General features: G+C 46.4%; 1 protein-coding gene across 2 annotated transcripts in view; it reads right to left on the bottom strand.

Annotated features, from left to right (window-relative positions):
- Positions 1-24240, bottom strand: part of LOC138278797 (oocyte zinc finger protein XlCOF6-like) — a 66406-nt gene extending 42166 nt beyond the window's left edge. The window contains exon 1 of one of the 2 annotated variants that reach the window (XM_069219312.1): positions 24056-24240. The gene's annotated coding sequence lies outside the window, so the exon portion shown is untranslated. The remainder of the gene's footprint in view (positions 1-24055) is intronic. The other variant, XM_069219313.1, reaches the window with a different exon arrangement.
- Between the last annotated feature and the right edge of the window lie 1285 nt (positions 24241-25525).

Here is a 25525-nt window from a genome sequence, read left to right as displayed (position 1 = left end):
ATGCACTGGTGCAGGCTCGCAGACACTCACATATACATACACTGATGCAGGCTCCCAGACACTCACATATACATACACTGATGCAGGCTCAGAGACACTCACATATACATACACTGATGCAGGCTCGAAGACACTCACATATACATACACTGGTGCAGGCTCGCAGACACTCGCATATACATTCACTGGTGCAGGCTCGCAGACACTCACATATACATACACTGATGCAGGCTCGCAGACACTCACATATACATGCACTGGTGCAGGCTCATAGACACTCACATATACATGCACTGGTGCAGGCTCATAGACACTCACGTATACATGCACTGGTGCAGGCTCATAGACACTCACATATACATGCACTGGTGCAGGCTCATAGACACTCATGTATACATGCACTGGTGCAGGCTCACAGACACTCACGTATACATGCACTGGTGCAGGCTCACAGACACTCACGTATACATGCACTGGTGCAGGCTCACAGACACTCACATATACATACACTGGTGCAGGCTCACAGACACTCACATATACATACACTGATGCAGGCTCACAGACACTCAAATATACATACATTGGTGCAGGCTCACAGACACTCACATATACATACACTGGTGCAGGCTCACAGACACTCACATATACATGCACTGGTGCAGGCTCATAGACACTCACATATACATACACTGGTGCAGGCTCAGAGACACTCACATATACATACACTGGTGCAGGTTCATAGACACTAACGTATACATGCACTGATGCAGGCTCGCAGACACTCACATATACATACACTGGTGCAGGCTCGCAGACACTCACATATACATGGACTGATGCAGGCTCGCAGACACTCACATATACATGCACTGGTGCAGGCTCGCAGACACTCACATATACATGCACTGATGCAGGCTCCTAGACACTCACATATACATGCACTGGTGCAGGCTCATAGACACTCACATATACATGCACTGGTGCAGGCTCATAGACACTCACATATACATACACTGATGCAGGCTCACAGACACTCACATATACATACACTGATGCAGGCTCACAGACACTCACATATACATACACATACACTGATGCAGGCTCACAGACACTCGAAATACATACACTGATGCAGGCTCATAGACACTCACATATACATACACTGGTGCAGGCTCATAGACACTCACATATACATACACTGGTGCAGGCTCACAGACACTCACATATACATACACTGGTGCAGGCTCGCAGACACTCACATATACATGCACTGGTGCAGGCTCACAGACACTCACATATACATACACGGATGCAGGCTCACAGACACTCGCATATACATCCACTGGTGCAGGCTCATAGACACTCACATATACATACACTGGTGCAGGCTCATAGACAGTCACATATACATGCACTGATGCAGGCTCATAGACACTCACATATACATGCACTGGTGCAGGCTCATAGACAGTCACATATACATACACTGATGCAGGCTCGCAGACACTCACATATACATACACTGGTGCAGGCTCACAGACACTCACATATACATGCACTGGTGCAGGCTCGCAGACACTCACATATACATACACTGGTGCAGGCTCACAGACACTCACATATACATACACGGATGCAGGCTCGCAGACACTCACATATACATGCACTGGTGCAGGCTCATATACACACATATACATGCACTGGTGCAGGCTCATAGACAGTCACATATACATGCACTGGTGCAGGCTCACAGACACTCACATATACATGCACTGGTGCAGGGTCATAGACACTCACATATACATGCACTGGTGCAGGCTCATAGACACTCACATATACATGCACTGATGCAGGCTCCTAGACACTCACATATACATGCACTGGTGCAGGCTCATAGATACTCACATACACATACACTGGTGCAGGCTTGCAGACACTCACATATACATGCACTGGTGCAGACTCATAGACAGTCACATATACATGCACTGATGCAGGCTCATAGACATTCACATATACATGCACTGGTGCAGGCTCATAGACACTCACATATACATACACTGATGCAGGCTCGCAGACACTCACATATACATACCCTGGTGCAGGCTCACAGACACTCACATATACATGCACTGGTGCAGGCTCGCAGACACTCACATATACATACACTGGTGCAGGCTCACAGACACTCACATATACATACACGGATGCAGGCTCGCAGACACTCACATATACATGCACTGGTGCAGGCTCGCAGACACTCACATATACATGCACTGGTGCAGGCTCACAGACACTCACATATACATGCACGGATGCAGGCTCGCAGACTCTCACATATACATGCACTGGTGCAGGCTCATAGACACTCACATATACATGCACTGGTGCAGACTCATAGACACTAACATATACATACACTGGTGGAGGCTCATAGACACTCACATATACATACACTGGTGCAGGCTCGCAGACACTCACATATACATGCACTGATGCAGGCTCATAGACACTCACATATACATGCACTGATGCAGGCTCGCAGACATCACATATACATGCACTGGTGCAGGCTCAGACACTCACATATACATACACTGGTGGAGGCTCACAGACACTCGCATATACATACACCGGTGCAGGCTCACAGACACTCACATATACATGCACTGGTGCAGGCTCATAGACACTAACATATACATACACTGGTGGAGGCTCATAGACACTAACATATACATACACTGGTGGAGGCTCATAGACACTCACATATACATACACTGGTGCAGGCTCATAGACACTAACATGTACATACCCTGGTGCAGACTCATAGACATAACATATACATGCACTGGTGCAGGGTCGCAGACACTCACATATACATGCACTGATGCAGGCTCATAGACACTCACATATACATGCACTGGTGCAGGGTCATAGACACTCACATATACATGCACTGGTGCAGGCTCACAGACACTCACATATACATACACAGATGCAGGCTCACAGACACTCACATATACATGCACTGATGCAGGTTCAGAGACACTCACATATACATGCACTAATGCAGGCTCGCAGACACTCACATATACATACACTGATGCAGACTCATAGACACTCACATATACATGCACTGGTGCAGGCTCATAGACACTCACATATACATACACTGGTGCAGGCTCATAGACACTCACATATACATGCACTGGTGCAGGCTCATAGACACTCACATATACATACACTGATGCAGGCTCATAGACACTCACATATACATACACTGGTGCAGGCTCATAGACACTAACATATACATACCCTGGTGCAGACTCATAGACACACACATATACATGCACTGGTGCAGGCTCATAGACACTCACATATACATGCACTGGTGCAGGCTCATAGACACTAACATATACATACCCTGGTGCAGACTCATAGACACTAACATATACATGCACTGGTGCAGGGTCGCAGACACTCACATATACATGCACTGATGCAGGCTCGCAGACACTCACATATACATGCACTGGTGCAGGCTCGCAGACACTCACATATACATACACTGATGCAGGCTCCCAGACACTCATATATACATACACTGATGCAGGCTCAGAGACACTCACATATACATACACTGATGCAGGCTCGAAGACACTCACATATACATACACTGGTGCAGGCTCGCAGACACTCACATATACATTCACTGGTGCAGGCTCGCAGACACTCACATATACATACACTGATGCAGGCTCGCAGACACTCACATATACATGCACTGGTGCAGGCTCATAGACACTCACATATACATGCACTGGTGCAGGCTCATAGACACTCACATATACATGCACTGGTGCAGGCTCATAGACACTCACGTATACATGCACTGGTGCAGGCTCATAGACACTCACATATACATGCACTGGTGCAGGCTCATAGACACTCACGTATACATGCACTGGTGTAGGCTCACAGACACTCACGTATACATGCACTGGTGCAGGCTCACAGACACTCACGTATACATGCACAGACACTCACGTATACATGCACTGGTGCAGGGTCACAGACACTCACGTATACATGCACTGGTGCAGGCTCACAGACACTCACGTATACATGCACTGGTGGAGGCTCACAGACACTCACATATACATACACTGATGCAGGCTCATAGACACTCACATATACATACACAGGTGCAGGCTCACAGACACTCACATATACATACACTGGTGCAGGCTCATAGACACTCACATATACATGCACTGGTGCAGGCTCATAGACACTCACATATACATACACTGATGCAGGCTCACAGACACTCACATATACATACACTGGTGCAGGTTCATAGACACTAACATATACATGCACTGATGCAGGCTCGCAGACACTCTAATATACATACACTGGTGCAGGCTCGCAGACACTCACATATACATGGACTGATGCAGGCTCGCAGACACTCACATATACATGCACTGGTGCAGGCTCGCAGACACTCACATATACATGCACTGATGCAGGCTCGCAGACACTCACATATACATGCACTGGTGCAGGCTCGCAGACACTCACATATACATACACTGATGCAGGCTCCCAGACACTCACATATACATACACTGGTGCAGGCTCATAGACACTCACATATACATGCACTGGTGGAGGCTCATAGACACTCACATATACATACACTGGTGCAGGCTCGCAGACACTCACATATACATGCACTGGTGCAGGCTCATAGACACTCACATATACATACACTGATGCAGGCTCAGAGACACTCACATATACATGCACTGGTGCAGGCTCATAGACACTCACATATACATACACTGATGCAGGCTCACAGACACTCACATATACATACACTGATGCAGGCTCACAGACACTCACATATACATACACATACACTGATGCAGGCTCACAGACACTCACATATACATACACTGATGCAGGCTCATAGACACTCACATATACATACACTGGTGGAGGCTCATAGACACTCACATATAGATGCACTGGTGCAGGCTCATAGACACTCACATATACATACACTGATGCAGGCTCATAGACACTAACATATACATACACTGGTGGAGGCTCATAGACACTCACATATACATGCACTGGTGCAGGATCATAGACACTCACATATACATACACTGGAACAGGCTCGCAGGCACTCACATATATATACACTGGAACAGGCTCATAGACACTCACATATACATACACTGGTGCAGGCTCATAGACACTCACATATACATGCACTGGTGGAGGCTCATAGACACTAACATATACATACTCTGGTGGAGGCTCATAGACACTCACATATACATACACTGGTGCAGGCTCATAGACACTAACATATACATACCCTGGTGCAGACTCATAGACACTAACATATACATGCACTGGTGCAGGGTCGCAGACACTCACATATACATGCACTGGTGCAGGCTCATGGACATTCACATATACATGCACTGGTGCAGGCTCACAGACACTCACATATACATACACTGATGCAGGCTCGCAGACACTCACATATACATGCACTGATGCAGGCTCAGAGACACTCACATATACATGCACTGGTGCAGGCTCATAGACACTCACATATACATACACTGGTGCAGGCTCATAGACACTCACATATACATGCACTGGTGCAGGCTCATAGACACTCACATATACATACACTGATGCAGGCTCACAGACACTCACATATACATGCACTGATGCAGGCTCAGAGACACACATATACATGCACTGGTGCAGGCTCATAGACACTCACATATACATGCACTGGTGCATACTCATAGACACACACATATACATGCACTGGTGCAGGCTCACAGACACTCACATATACATGCACTGGTGCAGGCTCACAGACACTCACATATACATACACTGGTGCAGGCTCATAGACACTCACATATACATTCACTGGTGCAGGCTCGCAGACATCACAGATACATACACTGGTGCAGGCTCATAGACACATATACATGCACTGATGCAGGCTGATAGACACTAACATATACATACACTGGTGGAGGCTCATAGACACTAACATATACATACACTGGTGGAGGCTCATAGACACTCACATATACATACACTGGTGCAGGCTCATAGACACTAACATGTACATACCCTGGTGCAGACTCATAGACACTAACATATACATGCACTGGTGCAGGGTCGCAGACACTCACATATACATGCACTGATGCAGGCTCATAGACACTCACATAACCATGCACTGGTGCAGGGTCATAGACACTCACATATACATGGACTGGTGCAGGCTCACAGACACTCAAATATACATACACAGATGGAGGCTCACAGACACTCACATATACATGCACTGATGCAGGCTCAGAGACACTCACATATACATGCACTGATGCAGGCTCGCAGACACTCACATATACATACACTAATGCAGACTCATAGACACTCACATATACATGCACTGGTGCAGGCTCATAGACACTCACATATACGTACACTGGTGCAGGCTCATAGACACTCACATATACATGCACTGGTGCAGGCTCATAGACACTCACATATACATACACTGATGCAGGCTCATAGACACTCACATATACATACACTGGTGCAGGCTCATAGACACTAACATATACATACCCTGGTGCAGACTCATAGACACACACATATACATGCACTGGTGCAGGCTCATAGACACTCACATATACATGCACTGGTGCAGGCTCATAGACACTCACATATACATACACTGATGCAGGCTCATAGACACTCACATATACATACACTGGTGCAGGCTCATAGACACTAACATATACATACCCTGGTGCAGACTCATAGACACACACATATACATGCACTGGTGCAGGCTCATAGACACTCACATATACATGCACTGGTGCAGGGTCGCAGACACTCACATATACATGCACTGATGCAGGCTCGCAGACACTCACATATACATGCACTGGTGCAGGCTCACAGACACTCACATATACATGCACTGGTGCAGGGTCGCAGACACTCACATATACATGCACTGATGCAGGCTCGCAGACACTCACATATACATGCACTGGTGCAGGCTCGCAGACACTCACATATACATACACTGATGCAGGCTCCCAGACACTCACATATACATACACTGATGCAGGCTCAGAGACACTCACATATACATACACTGATGCAGGCTCGAAGACACTCACATATACATACACTGGTGCAGGCTCGCAGACACTCACATATACATTCACTGGTGCAGGCTCGCAGACACTCACATATACATACACTGATGCAGGCTCGCAGACACTCACATATACATGCACTGGTGCAGGCTCATAGACACTCACATATACATGCACTGGTGCAGGCTCATAGACACTCACGTATACATGCACTGGTGCAGGCTCATAGACACTCACATATACATGCACTGGTGCAGGCTCATAGACACTCATGTATACATGCACTGGTGCAGGCTCACAGACACTCACGTATACATGCACTGGTGCAGGCTCACACTCACGTATAAATGCACTGGTGCAGGCTCACAGACACTCACATATACATACACTGGTTCAGGCTCACAGACACTCACATATACATACACTGATGCAGGCTCATAGACACTCACATATACATACACTGGTGCAGGCTCACAGACACTCACATATACATACACTGGTGCAGGCTCATAGACACTCACATATACATGCACTGGTGCAGGCTCATAGACACTCACATATACATACACTGGTGCAGGCTCACAGACACTCACATATACATACACTGGTGCGGGTTCATAGACACTAACATATACATGCACTGATGCAGGCTCGCAGACACTCACATATACATACACTGGTGCAGGCTCGCAGACACTCACATATACATGGACTGATGCAGGCTCGCAGACACTCACATATACGTGCACTGGTGCAGGCTCGCAGACACTCACATATACGTGCACTGATGCAGGCTCGCAGACACTCACATATACATGCACTGGTGCAGGCTCGCAGACACTCACATATACGTGCACTGATGCAGGCTCCCAGACACTCACATATACATGCACTGGTGCAGGCTCGCAGACACTCACATATACATGCACTGATGCAGGCTCCCAGACACTCACATATACATACACTGGTGCAGGCTCATAGACACTCACATATACATGCACTGGTGGAGGCTCATAGACACTCACATATACATACACTGGTGCAGGCTCGCAGACACTCACATATACATGCACTGGTGCAGGCTCGCAGACACTCACATATACATACACTGATGCAGGCTCGCAGACACTCACATATACATGCACTGGTGCAGGCTCATAGACACTCACATATACATGCACTGGTGCAGGCTCATAGACACTCACGTATACATGCACTGGTGCAGGCTCATAGACACTCACATATACATGCACTGGTGCAGGCTCGAAGACACTCACATATACATGCATTGATGCAGGCTCATAGACACTCACATATACATGCACTGGTGCAGGCTCATAGACACTCACATATACATGCACTGGTGCAGGCTCATAGACACTCACATATACATACACTGGTGCAGGCTCATAGACACTCACATATACATGCACTGGTGCAGGCTCATAGACACTCACATATACATGCACTGGTGGAGGCTCATAGACACTCACATATACATACACTGGTGCAGGCTCGCAGACACTCACATATACATGCACTGGTGCAGGCTCATAGACACTCACATATACATACACTGATGCAGGCTCAGAGACACTCACATATACATGCACTGGTGCAGGCTCATAGACACTCACATATACATACACTGATGCAGGCTCACAGACACTCACATATACATACACTGATGCAGGCTCACAGACACTCACATATACATACACATACACTGATGCAGGCTCACAGACACTCACATATACATACACTGATGCAGGCTCATAGACACTCACATATACATACACTGGTGGAGGCTCATAGACACTAACATATACATACACTGGTGGAGGCTCATAGACACTCACATATACATGCACTGGTGCAGGATCATAGACACTCACATATACATACACTGGAACAGGCTCGCAGGCACTCACATATATATACACTGGAACAGGCTCATAGACACTCACATATACATACACTGGTGCAGGCTCATAGACACTCACATATACATGCACTGGTGGAGGCTCATAGACACTAACATATACATACACTGGTGGAGGCTCATAGACACTCACATATACATACACTGGTGCAGGCTCATAGACACTAACATATACATACCCTGGTGCAGACTCATAGACACTAACATATACATGCACTGGTGCAGGGTCGCAGACACTCACATATACATGCACTGATGCAGGCTCATAGACACTCACATATACATGCACTGGTGCAGGCTCATGGACATTCACATATACATGCACTGGTGCAGGCTCACAGACACTCACATATACATACACTGATGCAGGCTCGCAGACACTCACATATACATGCACTGATGCAGGCTCAGAGACACTCACATATACATGCATTGATGCAGGCTCATAGACACTCACATATACATGCACTGGTGCAGGCTCATAGACACTCACATATACATACACTGGTGCAGGCTCATAGACACTCACATATACATGCACTGGTGCAGGCTCATAGACACTCACATATACATACACTGATGCAGGCTCACAGACACTCACATATACATGCACTGATGCAGGCTCAGAGACACACATATACATGCACTGGTGCAGGCTCATAGACACTCACATATACATGCACTGGTGCATACTCATAGACACACACATATACATGCACTGGTGCAGGCTCACAGACACTCACATATACATGCACTGGTGCAGGCTCACAGACACTCACATATACATACACTGGTGCAGGCTCATAGACACTCACATATACATTCACTGGTGCAGGCTCGCAGACATCACATATACATACACTGATGCAGGCTCATAGACACATATACATGCACTGATGCAGGCTCATAGACACTAACATATACATACACTGGTGGAGGCTCATAGACACTAACATATACATACACTGGTGGAGGCTCATAGACACTCACATATACATACACTGGTGCAGGCTCATAGACACTAACATGTACATACCCTGGTGCAGACTCATAGACACTAACATATACATGCACTGGTGCAGGGTCGCAGACACTCACATATACATGCACTGATGCAGGCTCATAGACACTCACATATACATGCACTGGTGCAGGGTCATAGACACTCACATATACATGCACTGGTGCAGGCTCACAGACACTCACATATACATACACAGATGCAGGCTCACAGACACTCACATATACATGCACTGATGCAGGCTCAGAGACACTCACATATACATGCACTGATGCAGGCTCGCAGACACTCACATATACATACACTAATGCAGACTCATAGACACTCACATATACATGCACTGGTGCAGGCTCATAGACACTCACATATACGTACACTGGTGCAGGCTCATAGACACTCACATATACATGCACTGGTGCAGGCTCATAGACACTCACATATACATACACTGATGCAGGCTCATAGACACTCACATATACATACACTGGTGCAGGCTCATAGACACTAACATATACATACCCTGGTGCAGACTCATAGACACACACATATACATGCACTGGTGCAGGCTCATAGACACTCACATATACATGCACTGGTGCAGGCTCATAGACACTAACATATACATACCCTGGTGCAGACTCATAGACACTAACATATACATGCACTGGTGCAGGGTCGCAGACACTCACATATACATGCACTGATGCAGGCTCGCAGACACTCACATATACATGCACTGGTGCAGGCTCACAGACACTCACATATACATGCACTGGTGCAGGGTCGCAGACACTCACATATACATGCACTGATGCAGGCTCGCAGACACTCACATATACATGCACTGGTGCAGGCTCGCAGACACTCACATATACATACACTGATGCAGGCTCCCAGACACTCACATATACATACACTGATGCAGGCTCAGAGACACTCACATATACATACACTGATGCAAGCTCGAAGACACTCACATATACATACACTGGTGCAGGCTCGCAGACACTCACATATACATTCACTGGTGCAGGCTCGCAGACACTCACATATACATACACTGATGCAGGCTCGCAGACACTCACATATACATGCACTGGTGCAGGCTCATAGACACTCACATATACATGCACTGGTGCAGGCTCATAGACACTCACGTATACATGCACTGGTGCAGGCTCATAGACACTCACATATACATGCACTGGTGCAGACTCATAGACACTCACGTATACATGCACTGGTGCAGGCTCACAGACACTCACGTATACATGCACTGGTGCAGGCTCACAGACACTCACGTATACATGCACTGGTGCAGGCTCACAGACACTCACATATACATTCACTGGTGCAGGCTCACAGACACTCACATATACATACACTGATGCAGGCTCACAGACACTCACATATACATACATTGGTGCAGGCTCACAGACACTCACATATACATACACTGGTGCAGGCTCACAGACACTCACATATACATGCACTGGTGCAGGCTCATAGACACTCACATATACATACACTGGTGCAGGCTCAGAGACACTCACATATACATACACTGGTGCAGGTTCATAGACACTAACATATACATGCACTGATGCAGGCTCGCAGACACTCACATATACATGCACTGGTGCAGGCTCGCAGACACTCACATATACATGCACTGGTGCAGGCTCGCAGACACTCACATATACATGCACTGGTGCAGGCTCGCAGACACTCACATATACATGCACTGGTGCAGGCTCGCAGACACTCACATATACATACACTGATGCAGGCTCCCAGACACTCACATATACATACACTGGTGCAGGCTCATAGACACTCACATATACATGCACTGGTGGAGGCTCATAGACACTCACATATACATACACTGGTGCAGGCTCGCAGACACTCACATATACATGCACTGGTGCAGGCTCATAGACACTCACATATACATACATTGATGCAGGCTCAGAGACACTCACATATACATGCACTGGTGCAGGCTCATAGACACTCACATATACATACACTGATGCAGGCTCACAGACACTCACATATACATACACTGATGCAGGCTCACAGACACTCACATATACATACACATACACTGATGCAGGCTCACAGACACTCACATATACATACACTGATGCAGGCTCATAGACACTCACATATACATACACTGGTGCAGGCTCATAGACACTCACATATACATACACTGGTGCAGGCTCACAGACACTCACATATACATACACTGGTGCAGGCTCGCAGACACTCACATATACATGCACTGGTGCAGGCTCACAGACACTCACATATACATACACTGATGCAGGCTCACAGACACTCGCATATACATCCACTGGTGCAGGCTCATAGACACTCACATATACATACACTGGTGCAGGCTCATAGACAGTCACATATACATGCACTGATGCAGGCTCATAGACACTCACATATACATGCACTGGTGCAGGCTCATAGACAGTCACATATACATACACTGATGCAGGCTCGCAGACACTCACATATACATGCACTGGTGCAGGCTCGCAGACACTCACATATACATACACTGGTGCAGGCTCACAGACACTCACATATACATACACGGATGCAGGCTCGCAGACACTCACATATACATGCACTGGTGCAGGCTCATATACACACATATACATGCACTGGTGCAGGCTCATAGACAGTCACATATACATGCACTGGTGCAGGCTCACAGACACTCACATATACATGCACTGGTGCAGGCTCATAGACACTCACATATACATGCACTGGTGCAGGCTCATAGACATTCACATATACATGCACTGATGCAGGCTCCTAGACACTCACATATACATGCACTGGTGCAGGCTCATAGATACTCACATACACATACACTGGTGCAGGCTTGCAGACACTCACATATACATGCACTGGTGCAGACTCATAGACAGTCACATATACATGCACTGATGCAGGCTCCTAGACAGTCACATATACATGCACTGATGCAGGCTCCTAGACACTCACATATACATGCACTGGTGCAGGCTCATAGATACTCACATACACATACACTGGTGCAGGCTTGCAGACACTCACATATACATGCACTGGTGCAGGCTCGCAGACACTCACATATACATGCACTGGTGCAGGCTCATAGACATTCACATATACATGCACTGGTGCAGACTCATAGACACTCACATATACATACACTGATGCAGGCTCGCAGACACTCACATATACATACCCTGGTGCAGGCTCACAGACACTCACATATACATGCACTGGTGCAGGCTCGCAGACACTCACATATACATACACTGGTGCAGGCTCACAGACACTCACATATACATGCACTGATGCAGGCTCGCAGACACTCACATATACATGCACTGGTGCAGGCTCGCAGACACTCACATATACATGCACTGATGCAGGCTCGCAGACACTCACATATACATGCACTGGTGCAGGCTCGCAGACACTCACATATACATACACTGATGCAGGCTCGCAGACACTCACATATACATACACTGGTGCAGGCTCATAGACACTCACATATACATGCACTGGTGCAGGCTCATAGACACTCACATATACATACACTGGTGCAGGCTCATAGACAGTCACATATACATGCACTGGTGCAGGCTCACAGACACTCACATATACATGCACTGGTGCAGGCTCATAGACACTCACATATACATGCACTGGTGCAGGCTCATAGACACTCACATATACATACACTGGTGCAGGCTCGCAGACACTCACATATACATACACTGGTGCAGGCTCGCAGACACTCACATATACATGCACTGGTGCAGACTCATAGACACTCACATATACATACCCTGGTGCAGGCTCATGGACAGTCACGTAAACAAAAGAGACACCCTCCCCCTCATACACACGAGGTGAAACTTACGTGGGGTAGTCCTCAACATGAAAGTCACGATTCCCAACTAGCAACTGCCCAGATTCACTAAACAGGGCACCAGAGCGAGGCACAACCCCTTATGCCCAATCAGAAGCTCAGATAGGACATGAGGCTGTCTTTTTCCATTATTGTGACTTCTGATGGGGCATAAGGGCGCATGATGGACAGGCCCCATATTGCCATTATCTGACAAGCTGCCTGACGCTAGTGCAGTATGTCAGATGTGTATTGTGTATGTGTAAGGATGGGCTGTAACAGCCCACACTTGACACATGCGCAGTACAGCCAAAGGAGCCATATTGTGACACAAGATGATATTCCACTTTTATATGTAAACAAATGATCAGTGAGATTGTTTGTTTTATGTAAAAGCTGTGATGTGTTAGTAATGAGATGCAGATTGAGGCATGATGGTTTGGGGGGTCGCCGCCCTTTTGTCCCCTATAAAGGAGCTGCCACTGCATCACACGCCTCGTTGGAACCGTTGCAGCGGAGTGATGCATCTGTGGTTCGGGCCCACGCAATCTTCTGCAACTAGGATTTAAAGGTTCTTTCGTTCAGCAGGCCTAGCTGGGTTCCTGTAGCCAACTCGTGCTCCATAGCGGTCAGCCTGAAAGTTTTGAGTTTGTCCTGGTCCAGGGTGACCAGATATTCCCGGTTGGCGCTTCTTTCCACTAAGCACTATTTTACAGTTTACTCTTTAAAAATTCATGACTCAGTTTCTACTTAATGGATTTTTGTCATTTTGTTCTTGTTTTATATATTAAATTTAGATCTATTTTTCGAAACTGGTGTGGAATATTTTTGTGTAGTATTTTCACTGTTTTACTCTTTGAAGTGTTGCACAAATTCTTTATGCTTTGCCTCTAGGTTACACCCAGGTCAAACATCAACGCAATTTCTACCAGGATGGCAATGAGTTTATTTAGACCAATGGGTAGCTCATGAGCTACTGGTAGCTCTCCATCTACTTTTAAGTAGCTCTTCTTTGTTCAGCCAACCCTATTACATTAAAAGCTTTTGTTTGTTTGAATTAATTAATGTATCCAAAAATTAAAAAATGTGTATACAAGACTAAACATGAGTGTTTTCAGAACTCTAATGCTGATTTTTGGAAAAAATAGTTAAATTTGCAAAATATATTTAAAGCTGATATTTGAGTTATAAAGTTTGTGGCACTGAGGAGGTGCTTTACTCATGTTACTACCTTGGTGCGAAGGGCATAGCAGATGCCATTAAGTGTGACCTAGGTACAGGCATTCTAAACTGGGAAAGCCTTTTTTGACATTACAACTGGTACCCCCCCAATGTACTGAGGTGATTACTGCTTGTAATCTTGCATGGGATGATCACTAAATTAATCTTGTCTGATGCGAACACTATTACAACAATAATAATATTAGTAGCTCAGGATGATTTTCATTGAGCGTAAGTAGTTCTTATTACAGAGAAGGTTGGCGACCCCTGATTTAGACAGTCAGTGGGAAGAGGATGTGCTGATCACTTACACTGAACAATGAACCCATGACCTGTGTGAGGCGTTTGGATTAGAGGTTACTAGTTAGATTCCAAGCAACAAACCTGCAGTGAATGCCAAACATTCAAACCCAGAAAGCATTTTCAGAACACTATCCTGTGCGTTGCGATGTTTCCATTTTTCTCAAGTATGCATTCATTCATAGATTCATTCATTTTAAATACAGGTTTTGTTTTTGTGCAACTGAATTCATATGCTAATTTGTGCATGTAACATCATAAAACGTGATATCTGACTCATTCTAAGATAATATGCGAAGTGTATTCAACCTGAACGCACAGGAAATTCATCAAAGAGGACATCTTCAGGTTTCAAGGGATAATAAGGCTTGAGATGCAAACATCTCAGTCCTAAAGGCCATGGACTTGTAGCTCAGTAAGACTCAAGCTCTCTACTCTCTGAGTATGGAATGCCAATAAGAAATGCAAAGCCTTTCACAGCAGCAGATTGACAAAACACCTTCTGAAGTATACATGCCCCTTCCTTCTGACCAGCTTGTGTAGGCATTCTTCATGCTGAGCAGGTTTAAATGAGCTACGGCCTTGAACGTTCCATCATATAGTGATTATATCTAAAACCATCAATAACATTGCCATTTTTGCTAATCTACTGTTTTATTGCTGCTGTTTTCATGTATGTTCTGTTTATATTGATTACATGGATTCATAATATTGGCACCTAGGAATTAATTTTCATTAAAGCCTTCTCAAATGTAAGTGTGGATTTCTTCTGTGTGGTCACACACGTGGGAAAAGGTCTCGGGAACTCACTTATAAATAATGCAGAGTTTGAGTGTCCCTGGGACGCACCCACAAGACCTGACCAATTATGACTAACAAGGAGGCACCTTTCATAATATTGATTACATCCCTCTCAGCTAAGGAGTTACCTAGTAACTTTAGGGTTTGCTTAATGCTTGATTAGATTAGAAAAAAATACCCATTTCAGTTTCATCAGTTTGAATCAATTTTAGGGGTTCATTAACACAGTAACTCACGGGACAAGTGTACCCCAGGCTGAGGGCATCTTAACTCTAGTAGTCTCTATGCAACAACCCCCTTTCAGATATTGTATTTGTGGGGAGAATATTGAACCTGTAGATCCTACAACTAGACATTTCACAACATGCAGAGCTCCTACTGTCCTGATATTTCTGCAAATTATGAACCATTCACAATATTAGAAACCTCTGACCGTTTCCCCGTAGGTTTTCAAGAATATCAAGCATTGTTGAAGGATGAGTTACCATTTGTGGTGAGAACAGTTAGAATGGTTCCTTAGGCCTTCCAGGCGCTACTTGGCAGGAGTTAGTTGGTTACATCCCTCATCATAACATCCGCAGTTAGCTGCTCCAGAATTAAAACATTTGTTAACAGAACGAGTGGCTATCTATAGGGTACTTAAACAATCCATACCACACATTATAGGAACTGGTATGTGAGCTTGCGCAACTGCTATGTGTGAGAAAGTAGCCTATTTTCTAGCAAGGTTACCCCCATTTTTGGCCTGTTTGTCAGTGTGTTTGACTGTGTCACTGGGATCCTGCTAATCAGGACCCCAGTGCTTCTGCTCTCTCTCCTTTTAAATTGATTGTTGGATATTGTTAACACAGTATCCCACTCATAATTGGCATACTGGTGCCCCCTTATAAGTCCCTAGGCGCTGTTTACTGTCTCTCTGGGTGTTTCCTTATATTGCAAGACTCCAGCAGGAATCCTCTGCATCCTTTTCTTCATCTTCTTAATGAAGAAACTGCATCTGGACCCTCCAGGAACTCTACAACTGCAACAAAGAAACAAAGACGACTTCTGCAACATTGTATATCCAGCTTCTGCCAGCAACTGCAACTGTTTGCATCCTCAGAGGACAGCCTGTCTTCAGCCTACACCAGAAGAACAAAGGAATTTCCCTTGAAGTGAAGGAGTCCCTTCCCTGCTTCAGCAGACACCCCTCTGCAGCGATGACCGGTGGCTTGGGTCCCCTCTCCTGATAAAGTGCATGGATCCAGCATTACGGGGGTGGACTGAAGTGGTCCCGACAGTCCAGGCGTCCAACTGTCCAACTTTGGTGGAGGTAAGAGCTTGCCTCCCCACACAAGACAGTACCCCCATGCACCACATGTTTTGCAGTTGCCAAGGCTTGATGGCATCTTTCCATGAACTTCTTCATGCACCGTGCAGCTCCAGCCCCCAGCACTCTTTCCTGCGATGCACAGCCTCCTGTGTGGTTCTCCGGTGGCGTGGGATCCCTTTGTGTAGTACTGCATGGGCCTCCTTTTGCACCGACTTTGTCCCCCGTGCTGTGGGACTCCTGTGAGCGCTATCTGGTCTTCTGAGGGCTGTCTGAGTTGCTGAGAGCCGTCTCTGTCTCCCTCTCCTGGGTAGAGTCCACCAGGTCCCTCCTGGTCCCGGGCAGCGCCATTTTCCGCTAACCGTGAGCTTTGCATGTGCCAAAGCTTGTTGGTGGAATCCAGCAACGCAAACCAGCCTGCACTCATCCATCCGACGTGGGATATCATCTGCACCAACCAGTAACCTGCATCCATCTTCTTGGGTGCAGTACTGACTATTCTTCACCGAATGCTCTTCTTTTGCACCTTCATACGGGTTAGCAGGGGCTCCTGTTCTTCCTGGACTCTTCTGTGCTTCTTGGACTTGATCCCCTTCTTCCACAAGTCTTCAGGTCCATGAGTCCATCGTTGGTGTCTTGCAGTCTCTTCTGGTTCTTACATAATCTTCTTTCTCGTGTTCTTGTGTGTTCTAGGAAGGTTTCTGTGATTTACTCCTGCTTTCCTGGGCGCTGGTGTGGGTTCTATTACTTACCTTTGATGTTTTCTAATACTCCCAGCACCCCTCTACACACTACACTTGCCTAGGTGGGAAACTGACTTTCGCATTCCACTTTCTTGGTATATGGTTTGTGTTCCCCCTAAGCCCATTTCTAACTATTGTGATTTTCACTATTTGCACTGTTTTCTAACTGTTTTTACAGCTATTTCTGCATACTAGTGTATATAATTTGTGTATTACTTTCCTCCTAAGGGAGTATAGTCTCTATGGTATTTTTGGCATTTGTGTCTCCAAAATAAAGTACCTTTATTTTTGTAACACTGAGTATTTTCTTTCATGTGTGTGAGTACTGTGTGACTACAAAGGTATTACATGAGTTTAGCATGTCTCCTAGATAGGCCTTGGCTGCTCATCCACACTACCCCTAGAGAGCCTGGCTTCTAGACACTGCCTACATTTCACTAATAAGGGATAACTGGACCTGGTGTAAGTACCTTAGGTACCCACTATAAACCAGGCCAGCTTCCTACACTCCCTGGACCAGAAACAAGCATCCTGGGACCGGTTTCAGGGTATCACCCTTCATCAGCCAGGTTAGCTTGAATCCAGTGGCACAGTGAGCACGGGACCCATGTCTAGGGATACCCTTCCCACTTAGGGCAACTTTAGCAACACAAAAGGATGATGGACGGAGTGCTGAAACTTTTCTAACACTCACCCCCAGTCACAGAAATGGGTTTAATCCATTGTCCTTTTGCTCATCATGCCACCTCAGTTTGGACCAAGCCATATGCCAATCAGTCTTGACCTTATTCCCCATAGGAACAGTTGAGCCGGAACTGCCAGGCCAGGTCCTCCCTGGACCAGAAACAAGCATCCTGGGACCAGTTTCAAGGTATCACCCTTCTTCGGCCAGGCTAGCTTGAATCCAGAAGCACAGTGAACACAGGACCCACACTTAGGCATACCCTTCCCACTTAGGGCAACTTTAGCAACACAAAAGGATGATGGACAGAGTGCTGAAGCTAAAGATAAAGGCGTTCTAATTGTGTCAATGCATCACAACAGTTTTAGGGAAAGAGCTCTGGCCCAGGGATCGTGGTTAGCAGGGGCACTGACCCCTACAATTTCTAGGCTACATCATACATCAGGCACAAAGTGGGAGGTAACCATGTCAAAAAGAGGCCTTTTCTCACAACTAGCACTGTGAGGGGTTTTAACTAAATGAGGGAATCTGTGCACATCATGCTGTGTTTTACTTACATTGTAAGGAGTGCAACATAAGAGGAAATCTCTGCACTGCACTACTTTTTACTACACTCTAAGGATGCATTGTACCTACATCAGGGTCATGTGGGTGTGGCCTGCTTCAGATAGGAAACCCCATTTTCTTCCCTGAGAGACTCTTTTGTTGTTTACAAGCAACAAATGAACAGAAAAAAACTGTTCTTGTGTTTTACAACTGTGGATCCTTAGAATGATTCTGGCATTACTCCCCACTCCTAAGAGAGTGGAAGGGGTAAGAGCATTTATTCTCTACCAAGAAGACTATCTATCTTGGCTTACTGGAGGCTGTGATGGGAAGACTGCAGCAGGCACTGAATATATCAGTAATGCAGATGCTAGTGCTGTAGAAATATCATCATATCATTTCACTGGTTCCCAGGCAAAAAAAATCTCTTTACAATCCTCTGTTTTATTCATCAGGCCTTTTACGAAGCACAGAGGTAGTCCAACGTCCCTGTCAGACAAGTTGGTGGCCCACACTCTTACATGGCATCTGCGATTCAGCCAACAGGGCGTAAATCCTATTTCTTGTTTCTGGAGGACTAGATGTAGGCGGAGGACCTTCAGTGAGCAGGGTCGCCACCTTTGGAATGGGCTACCTTTGGCCCCTGGACTCATGTTTTCCCATTATGAAGTCAGAGTTGCTTCAGGAACAATCTGACAATGTACTTATTCTGTTGATGCACTGTCCTGTTGGCTTGTGCTGTGTCTGTATGTTATATTCCATGAGTCTGTTCTTGGTCCACTAGTGCCAGGACACCTGTGGTCACAGTATGATCGACAGATAAAGCTTATCTACATCTCAAGGGGTCTGGATGAAAAAATACTGCAGTGCGCACAGATTTCTCATAGTGCACTAAGATGCACTGCAGCGTGCACAGATTTTTCATAGTGCATTAGGATGCAGTGAGCACAGATTTCTCACAGTAAAGTAAAATGTACTACAGCATGCACAGAGTTCTCATAGTGCAGTAAGATGTGGTGCAGCATGCACAGATTCCTCTTAGTGTAGTAAGATGCAGTGTAATGTGCAATGAGTCCTCATAGTGCAGTAAGATGCAGTGCAGTGTGCACAGATTTCTTCTAGTGCAGTATGATGTAGTGCAGTGACACAAGCTCACCATAGAGCAGTAAGATGCAGTGACGCATGTGCAGATTCCTTATAATGCAGTAAGATGCAGTGCACAGATTCCTCACAGTGCAGTAAAATGCAGTGCAGTGCACAGATTCCTCACAATGCATTAAGATGCAGTGTGCACAGATTCCTCGCAGTGCAGTAATATGCAGAGTACAGCTTTCTCACAGTGCAGTAAGATGCAATGCAGTGCACAGATTCCTCACAGTGCAGTAAGACGCAGTCTACAGATCCCTCACAGTGAAGTAAGAAGCAGTGCAATGCACAGAATCCTCACAGTGCAGTAAGATGTAGTGCAGTCTGCACAGATTCCTCACAGTACAGTAAGATGCAGTGCAGTGCACAGATTCCTCACAGTGCAGTAAGATGCAGTGTAAAGATCACTCACAGTGCAGTAAAATGCAGTGCAATGCACAGAATCCTCACAGTGCAGTAAGATGCAGTGCAGTGTGCACAGATTCCTCACAGTACAGTAAGATACAGTGCACAGATTCCTCACAGTGCACTAAGATGCAGTGCAGTGCAGTGCAGATTCATCACAGTGCAGTAAGACACAGTGCAGCACACAGATACCTCATAGTGCAGTAAGATGCAGTGCACAGATTCCTCACAGTGCGGTAAGATGCAGTGTACAGATCGCTCACAGTGCAGTAAACTACAGTGCATGCAGTGCAGAAACTCCTCACAGTGCAGTAAGATGAAATGCAGTGTGCACAGTTTCCTCACAGTGCAGTAAGATGTAGTGCACTGATTCCTCACAGTGCAGTAAGATGCAGTGCACTGATTCCTCACAGTGCAGTAAGATGCAGTGCACAGATTCCTCACAATGCATTAAGATGCAGTGCGCACAGATTCCTCGCAGTGCAGTAATATGCAGAGTACAGATTTCTCACAGTGCAGTAAGATGCAGTGCACAGATTCCTCACAGTGCAGTAAGACGCAGTGGTGTGCACATATTCCTCACAGTGCAGTAAGACGCAGTGTACAGATCCCTCACAGTGCAGTAAGATGCAGTGCAGTGTGCACAGATTCCTCACAGTGCAGTAAGATGCAGTGTACAGATCGCTCACAGTGCAGTAAACTACAGTGCATGCAGTGCAGAAACTCCTCACAGTGCAGTAAGATGAAATGCAGTGTGCACAGAATCCTCACAGTGCAGTAAGATGCAGTGCAGTGTGCACAGATTCCTCACAGTGCAGTAAGATGCAGTGTACAGATCGCTCACAGTGCAGTAAGATGAAATGCAGTGTACACATATTCCTCACAGTGCAGTACGATGCAGTGTACAGATCCCTCACAGTGCACTAAGATGCAGTGCAGTGCAGATTCATCACAGTGCAGTAAGACACAGTGCAGCGCACAGATACCTCACAGTGCAGTAAGATGCAGTGCACAGATTCCTCACAGTGCAGTGTGCACAGACTCCTCATAGTGCGGTAAGATGCATGGTCAGATCGCTCACAATGCAGTAAAGGACAGTGCATGCAGTGCAGAAACTCCTCACAGTGCAGTAAGATGAAATGCAGTGTGCACAGAATCCTCACAGTGCAGTAAGATGCAGTGCAGTGTGCACAGATTCCTCACAGTACAGTAAGATACAGTGCACAGATTCCTCACATTGCACTAAGATGCAGTGCAGTGCAGATTCATCACAGTGCAGTAAGACACAGTGCAGGGCACAGATACCTCACAGTGCAGTAAGATGCAGTGCACAGATTCCTCACAGTGCAGTGTGCACAGACTTCTCACAGTGCGGTAAGATGCAGTGTACAGATCGCTCACAGTGCAGTAAACTACAGTGCATGCAGTGCAGAAACTCCTCACAGTGCAGTAAGATGAAATGCAGTGTGCACAGATTCCTCACAGTGCAGTAAGATGCGGTGAACCGCACAGAGTACTCACAGTGCAGTTAGATGCAGTGCACTGCACAGATTCCTCACAGTGCAGTAAGATGCAGTGCACTGATTCCTCACAGTGCAGTAAGATGCAGTGTAGTGCACAGATTCCTCACAGTGCAGTTACATGCAGTACACAGATTACTCACACTGCAGTAAGAAGCAGTGCACTGAACACTTTCCTCACAGTGCACAGAATCCTCACAGTGCAGTAAAATGGAGTGCACAGATTTCTCACAGTGCAGTCAGATGCAGTGCACTACACAGAAGATTCCTCACAGTGCAGTAAGATGCAGTACATATATTCCTCACAGTGTAGTAAGATGTAGTGCAGTGCAGTAAGATGCGGTGAACCGCACAGAGTACTCACAGTGCAGTTAGATGCAGTGCACTGCACAGATTCCTCACAGTGCAGTAAGATGCGGTGAACCGCACAGAGTACTCACAGTGCAGTTAGATGCAGTGCACTGCACAGATTCCTCACAGTGCAGTAAGATGCAGTGCACTGATTCCTCACAGTGCAGTAAGATGCAGTGTAGTGCACAGATTCCTCACAGTGCAGTTACATGCAGTACACAGATTACTCACACTGCAGTAAGAAGCAGTGCACTGAACACTTTCCTCACAGTGCACAGAATCCTCACAGTGCAGTAAAATGGAGTGCACAGATTTCTCACAGTGCAGTCAGATGCAGTGCACTGCACAGAAGATTCCTCACAGTGCAGTAAGATGCAGTACATATATTCCTCACAGTGTAGTAAGATGTAGTGCAGTGCACAAATTCCTCACAGTGCAGTGAAGTGTGTACAGATTCCTCACAGTGCAGTGGCATGCAGTGCAGTGCACAGAGTCCTCACAGTCCAGTAAGATGCAGTGCGCAGATTCCTCACAGTGCAGTAAGATGTAGTGCACAGGTTCCTCATGTGCAGTCAGATGCAGTGCACTGCACAGAAGATTCCTCACAGTGCAGTTACATGCAGTACACAGATTCCTCACAGCACAGTAAGAAGCAGTTCAGTGCACAGATTCCCCACAGTGCAGTAAGATGCAGTGCACAGATCCCTCAGTGCAGTAAGATGCAGTGCACAGATCACCTCTGTAACACAAATGATGACCACAAACACCCCCAGGGCCGGAAGGAAAGCCCCCCAGAGGTCCCCGGATAGAAGAGCCCAGCTCAGCCCGGCTCCTGGCAGAGATTTCCTCCAGGATTATTCAGTCTATTTCTACAAACACAGCAGAAGGTGCTGACAATCTCCTACCTGAGCAGAAACCTGTGCAGACATTTCCAGGCTCTCTCCTCCTCCTCCTGGGGCTGGGGGGGGCAGGTGCAGATTTGGGGTCTGAGGTGGCGGGGTCTGTGAGGGTCTGAAGATTAACTGCACAGACCCTCAGGGGCTCTTCCTCCCCTGCAGGAGGCTGGAAACAGAGGAGGCTGAGACCCGCTGCTTGTGCTGACTCTGCCGCCGCTGACCCGGATACTATTACATTCCCACTGCTGAGAGGAGCGCGTCAGCTTCTGATGCTTGTTCTGCCTCTACCGCGGCTGACCCGGACGTTATATTACTCGGAGCCCTCACCGGGTTCTGAAGCTTTTCTGCCTCTGCTGAGAGCGGCTCATCAGGCCTCCCCACCAGCTGCTGGTGCTGTCGCTGCCTCCGGTCACCCGGAAGTAAAACTCTTCAGCACTTCCTCACAGAGGACGAAGTGGGAGCTTCGGGGTGACACAGGAGGTGAGGCCTGGGGGGCCGGGGCGGGGAGAGCGGCCGGTGGGCTTTAAGGGGACAGTCAAGACAAAGAGTAGAGAGTTTCCCTTTTATATATATTTAAATATAATATCCAAGTATTCTTGTTGTAAAATCTCTAACGCTTGTTTGGCCTCATGGTAGTTCTCTCAGTGATGGGGGAGCTTCTAAGGCAGAAGAATGATGCCCTGAATATGAGCCTTCAGTTCTCTTGTATCTCAGCTGTGCTTCAGTTTTACACCCACCGGTGAAGGGGACAATAAAAGGCCTCTCGTCCCTTTGTTACACTGTAGGAGGCTGGCCTGGTTTGTAGTGGGTACCAAGGGATACATACACTCTGCACCAGGTCCAGGTATCCCTTATTAGTGTATAGGGTGTCTAGCAGCTTAGGCTGATAGATAATGGTAGCTTAGCAGAGCAGCTTAGGCTGAACTAGGAGACTTGTGAAGCTACTACAGTACCACTAGTGTCATATGCACAATATCATAAGAAAACACAATACACAGTTATACTAAAAATAAAGGTACTTTATTTTTATGACAATATGCCAAAGTATCTCAGTGAGTACCCTCAGTATGAGGATAGCAATTATACACAAGATATATATACACAATACCAAAAATATGCAGTATAGTCTTAAAAAACAGTGCAAACAATGTATAGTTACAATAGGATGCAATGGGGACACAGAGGGATAGGGGCAACACAAACCATATACACCAAAAGTGGAATGCGAACCACGAATGGACCCCAAACCTATGTGACCTTGTAGAGGGTCGCTGGGACTATTAGAAAATAGTGAGGGTTAGAAAAATAGCCCACCCCAAGACCCTGAAAAGTGAGTGCAAAGTGCACTAAAGTTCCCCAAAGGACAAAGAAGTCGTGATAGGGGAATAAGGCAGGAAAGACACAAACCAACAATGCAACAACGCTGGATTTCCAATCTGGGATACCTGTGGAACAAGGGGACCAAGTCCAAAAGTCACA

The sequence above is a fragment of the Pleurodeles waltl genome, unplaced genomic scaffold (genome assembly GCF_031143425.1).
Source record: "Pleurodeles waltl isolate 20211129_DDA unplaced genomic scaffold, aPleWal1.hap1.20221129 scaffold_58, whole genome shotgun sequence".
Lineage (NCBI taxonomy): Eukaryota > Metazoa > Chordata > Amphibia > Caudata > Salamandridae > Pleurodeles > Pleurodeles waltl.
Note: the sequence above shows the minus strand (reverse complement) of the source record. Positions and strands in the feature narration are given on the sequence as shown.